The 5,529-nt window shown below is 45.5% G+C and overlaps 1 pseudogene across 1 annotated transcript in view; it reads left to right on the top strand.

Annotated features, from left to right (window-relative positions):
- Window positions 1-3,974, top strand: part of LOC111542514 — a 16,540-nt pseudogene extending 12,566 nt beyond the window's left edge. The window contains exon 3 of the transcript XR_004228533.1: window positions 2,385-3,974. The product of XR_004228533.1 is annotated as a tropomyosin alpha-3 chain-like (transcript). The remainder of the gene's footprint in view (window positions 1-2,384) is intronic.
- The last annotated feature ends 1,555 nt before the right edge of the window (window positions 3,975-5,529 follow it).

Genomic DNA, 5,529 nt, shown 5'->3' on the forward strand with positions numbered 1-5,529 from the left:
TGGCTCACTGCAACCTCCACCTCCCGGGTTCAAGTGATTCTTATGCCTCAGCCTCAGGGATTACAGGCACCCACCACCACGCCTGGCTAATTTTTATATTTTTAGTAGAGATGGGGTTTCACCATGTTGGCCAGGCTGGTCAGAATAACAGCATTTTCTTAGGAAGTTTTTTTTTGTTTGTTTTTTTGTTTTTTTTTGTTTTTTTTTTGACAAATTACTGTCTTGGTTAATTTTATGTCCATTTAGTGCCAGCCATTTTTCGAGTTTCACCAGCAGTGGTAGAAAACACACAAAGCTCTCCTTGTTTTTGGTTTCCAGTCCATCTTGCCCCCGTTCCCATCCTTTCCTTCCTCCCCCTCCCTCCCAGCCCTTCTTTCCCTAGTCTCCTTTCCCAGGCTGCTCAAAGTACCTTGCCTCTGAGGTTCTATGGCATCCTCGCTTCTTTCCATCACAGCTCTTGTCACCCTAGATTGTAATTGTCCTCTTCCTTGCCTACCACACCAGAATAGGGGTTCAAGTAAGGGACACAGCTAACTTATTCTGTATCTTCAGCACCTAGCATGACATATAATAAAGGCCCAATAGTGTTTTTTAAAATTTTTTACTTTTTTAGAGACTGCACTTCGTTCTGTCACCCAGGCTGGAGTGCAGCAGCACAATCACAGTTCACTGCAGCCTTGAACTCCTGGGCTCAAGTGATCCTCCTGCCTCAGCCTCTCAAGTAGCTGGAATTACAGTTGTGCACTACTATACCCTGCTAAGTTTTAAATTTTTTGTAGCGATGAGGTCTTGCTGTGTTGCCTAAGCTTGAGTGCAGTGGTACGATCACAGTCAGCTAGTTAAAATTTTTTTTTTAAGACGGAGTCTCACTCTGTTGCCCAGGCTGGAGTGCAGTGGCATGATCTGCAAGCTCCGCCTCCTGGGTTCACGCCATTCTCCTGCGTCGGCCTCCCTAGTAGCTGGGGCTACAGGCACCTGCCACCACGCCTGGCTAATTTTTTTTGTATGTTTAGTAGAGGCTGGGTTTCACTGTCTCGTCCTAGCCAGGATGGTCTCAATTTCCTGACCTCGTGATCCACCCACCTCAGCCTTCCAAAGTGCTGGGATTACAGGCATGAGCCACCACACCTGGATAAAACATTTTTTTTAGAGATGGGGTCTTGCTGTGTTGCCCAGGCTCATCTTTTACTCCTGGCCTCAAACGACCTACCTACCTCAGCCTTCCAAAGCACTGGGATTACAGATGTGAGCCACCAGACCTGGCCAAGATGCAATAATTGAACATAATTTAAATGAGTGTGCACCATCTCCAGGCAGCCACCCTTCTTCCTGCATTTCTGAGGGTTGGGAGCTGGATTTGCTGTCCACCAGAACTATAGGAAACTATGCAATGACTAGAAAAGAGACTTTTGGCTCATCTCTACTGGTTAGAACCAGAGTCCTGGGTCTTACTGCACACTATGCTACCTAAAAATGGGTAAATAGGCCGGGTGCGGTGGCTCACTCCTGTAATCCTAGCACTTTGGAGGCCAAGGAGGGCAGATCACGAGATCAAGAGATCGAGACCATCCTGGCCAACATGGTGAAACCCTGTCTCTTCTAAAAATACAAAAATTAGCTGGGCGTGGTGGCGCATGCCTGTAGTCCCAGCTACTTGGGAGGCTGAGGCAGGAGATTTGCATGAACCCAGGAGGTGGAGGTTGCAGTGAGCTGAGACCCTCTGAGATCTCACTGCACTCCAGCCTGGTGACAGAGCGAGACTCCATCTCAAAAAAAAAAAAGGGTCGGGGGGTAAATAATACTACATTGTGGGCTATGAAGTGGATATAATTAAGGATGTATGTATGTTGGGGTGGGGGTGGAAGATTGGGGCGCAACAGCATACAACAGACATCAGTCTAGTAGCCTCTCACAGACGGGCGAGTGGGACAGTCACGTTTCCCTATGTGGGCCAGGGTAAACCAGAACTTCAGCCATCAATATCAACAGCAGACACTTCATGGATGCCCTCCTGTCAGATGTGAGCTGGGGTCAGAAAGAAGTCAGCAGGCATTTTCAAATCCCAGCTCTGGCACCTCATGTATCTATCGGTTCCTGGTCATGACTCACCTAAGTTCTCTGAGCATCATTTACCTTGTCTGAAAAATGGAGCTAATATGCCCACACCTCAGGGTTGCTGAAAGGGTTAAGTATGATAACATATGTAAAGCACCTGGCAAAGTGCCTGTCCCATAACAGGAGTCCAGAAATAGTAGCCTTTGCTGCTAGGTAATGGAGATAAAAATGGTAACAATGAGGTTATAATATACATATGAAGATTTAAAAAACCAGCACAAAGTTGCATATGCTGAGTTTTAAAGAAGGTGTGCTGATCATTGCTTCAGGAATGCAGAGACCAGAGCACGGTTACTATAAATACAATGCGAGTCGCTGTGTGGGCACCATGGCTGGGATCACCACCATCGAGGCAGTGAAGCGCAAGATTCAGCTTCTGCAGCAGCAGGCAGATGATGCAGAGGAGCGAGCTGAGCGCCTCCAGCGAGAAGTTGAGGGAGAAAGGCATGCCCGGGAATAGGGAGAGGCTGAGGTGGCCTCCTTGAACCGTAGGATCCAGCCGGTTGAAAAGCAGCTGGACCATGCTCAGGAGCACCTGGCCACTGCCTTGCAAAAGCTGGAAGAATTGGAAAAAGCTGCTGATGAGAGTGAGAGAGGTATGAAGGTTATTGAAAACTGGGCCTTAAAAGATGAAGAAAAGATGGAATTCCAGGAAATCCAACTCAAAGAAGCTAAGCACATTGCAGAAGAGGTAGATAGGAAGTATGAAGAGGTGGCCCATAAGTTACTAATCATTGAAGGAGACTTGGAACGCACAGAGGAACGAGCTGAGCTGGCAGTGTCCCGTTGCCGAGAGATGGATGAGCAAATTAGACTGATGGACCAGAACCTGAAGTGTCTGAGTGCTGCTGAAGAAAAATACTCTCAAAAAGAAGACAAATATGAGGAAGAGATCAAGATTCTTAGTGATAAACTCAAGGAGGCAGAGACCTGTGCTGAGTTTGCAAAGAGATCGGTAGCCAAGCTGGAAAAGACAATTTATGACTTGGAAGATAAACTGAAATGCACCAGAGAGGAACACCTCTGTACACAAAGGATGCTAGACCAGATTCTGCTGGACCTGAATGAGATATAGAACACCCCAGTCCCACCCTGCTGCTGCTCCTCCCTCTGACCCAGACTCCGCCTGAGGCCAGCCTGCCCGAAGCTGCCTTTTAACTAAGGGCTGATCTTTAACTGGATGGCTGCTTTCTCCTTTTGCCTCCCCCTCCTTCCCTGTGTCTTTTTCGCCAGTCTCTGCCTCTTCCCGGGGATTCCAGCTGGGCTAGAGGCTGAGCACCTTTGGAAACAACATTCAAGGGAATGTGAGCACAATGCGTAATGTCTTTAAAAAGCGGGTGGTGATGTACACATTTTGTCATTACCTCTTTTGTTGTTTTGTAGCAACATTTGTAAAACATTCCAAATAATTACACAGCCCTGACGCAGCAATCGAATCCCTCTCTCACTTTTGGAAGGTGACTTTTCACCTTAGTGCATATTCCCCTCTCCATAGAGGAGAGGAAAAGGTATAGGCCTGCCTTACTGAGAGCCAAACAGAGCCCAGGGAGACTCCACTGTGGGAAACCTCGTTGCTCTGTACAAAGTACTAGCCAAACCGGAAAGGTGATTCCAGGAGGAGTTAGTCAAACAACAACAAGAACAAAAAATGTGCTGTTCAAGTTTTCAGCTTTAAGATATCGTTGGGTAATGTTATTTCTATTTTTCATTTTTTTCATTAGAAGTGACCAAATTAAGATGGTAAGACCTCTGAGACCAAAATTTTGTCCCATCCTTACCCCCTCCCAACTGCTTACAGAATGGATCTTGTCTCCCTTATGTTGAGGTGACCACTTAATTGCTTTCCTGCCTCCTTGAAAGAAAGAGATTGTGTTTTTGCCACTGGTTTAACCATGTGAAACTCATTACCCTTTTCTGGGTTTGAAGCTGCTGTCTCTAGAAGTGCCATCTCATTGTGCTTTGTATCAGTCAGTGCTGGAGAAATCTTGAATAGCTTATGTACAAAACTTTTAAAATTTCATATTATTTTGAAACTTTGCTTCTTTGGGTTTGTGGCAGCCTGGCCACCCCATCTGGCTGTGACAGCCTCTGCAGTCCGTGGGCTTGGGCAGTTTGTTGATCTTTTAAAATTTCTTTCCCGGGCCGGGCGCAGTGGCTCAAGCCTGTAATCCCAGCACTTTGGGAGGCCGAGACGGGCGGATCACAAGGTCAGGAGATCGAGACCATCCTGGCTAACACGGTGAAACCCCGTCTCTACTAAAAAACTACAAAAAAAACTAGCCAGGCGAGGTGGCGGCGCCTGTAGTCCCAGCTACCCGGGAGGCTGAGGCAGGGGAATGGCGTGAACCCGGGAGGCGGAGCTTGCAGTGAGCTGAGATCCGGCCACAGCACTCCAGCCTGGGTGACAGAGCGAGACTCTGTCTCAAAAAAAAAAAAAAAAAAAAAAAAAAAAAAAAATTTCTTTCCCTACCTGGTCCCCATTTTCTGGTAAGGTTTCTAGGAGGTCTGTTAGGTGTACATCCTGCAGCTTATCGGCTTAAAATGTACTCTCCTTTGATGTGGTCTCTTTGGGGTCGATTGAGAGAAAGAGAAATCAATAGTGCGACTGTTTTGATACTGAATATTGACAAGTGACTTTTTGAAATAAAGAACCAGTCCCTCCAAAATATATATATATATATATATATATATATATATGCACACACACAATGCAAGCCCACCTAGATAATTTTAAATATTCTGGTAGCCACATTAGAAAGGTTAAAAGTCCAGGTGAGGTTTCTTGAAAATTAAAATTGTATAAATAAAAAAAAGAAAGTGAAATTGATTTTGATAATATTTTATCAAGTCCAATATCTCTAAGGTATTATTTCAACATGTAATCAATATAAAGATCATTTAAGAGATAACGAGACTAAGTCTTCAAAATCCAGTGCGTCTGGCCAGGCAAGGTGGCTCGTGCCTATAATTCCAGCACTTTGGGAGGCTGAGGCAGGCAGATCACCTGAGATCAGGAGTTCGAGAGCAGCCTGGCCAACATGCTGAAACCCCATCCCTACTGAAAAATACAAAAATTGGTTGATGCGTTCCTGTGGTCCCACCTACTCCAGAGGCTGACCCAGAAGAATCATTTGAACCTGGGAAGCGGAGCTTGCAGCGAGCCAAGGTTGCATCACTGCACTCCAGCCTAGGTGATGGAGTGAGACTTCATTTCAAGAAATTTAAAAAACATCAACAACAACCACCAAAAAAAACCCAGTGTGTCTGGAGGAAGAATTGTTTCTGAAAAAATGAAAGGGAAAGAAAGAAAAGAAAAGAAGAAAAGAAAAGAAAAGAAAATCCAATGTGTGTGTTCTACATTTGCAGCAATCTGAGTTCAGATGTGAAATTTTCATCAGAGATACTTTATCTGTA

Source organism: Piliocolobus tephrosceles, chromosome 16 (assembly GCF_002776525.5).
Source record: "Piliocolobus tephrosceles isolate RC106 chromosome 16, ASM277652v3, whole genome shotgun sequence".
NCBI lineage: Eukaryota > Metazoa > Chordata > Mammalia > Primates > Cercopithecidae > Piliocolobus > Piliocolobus tephrosceles.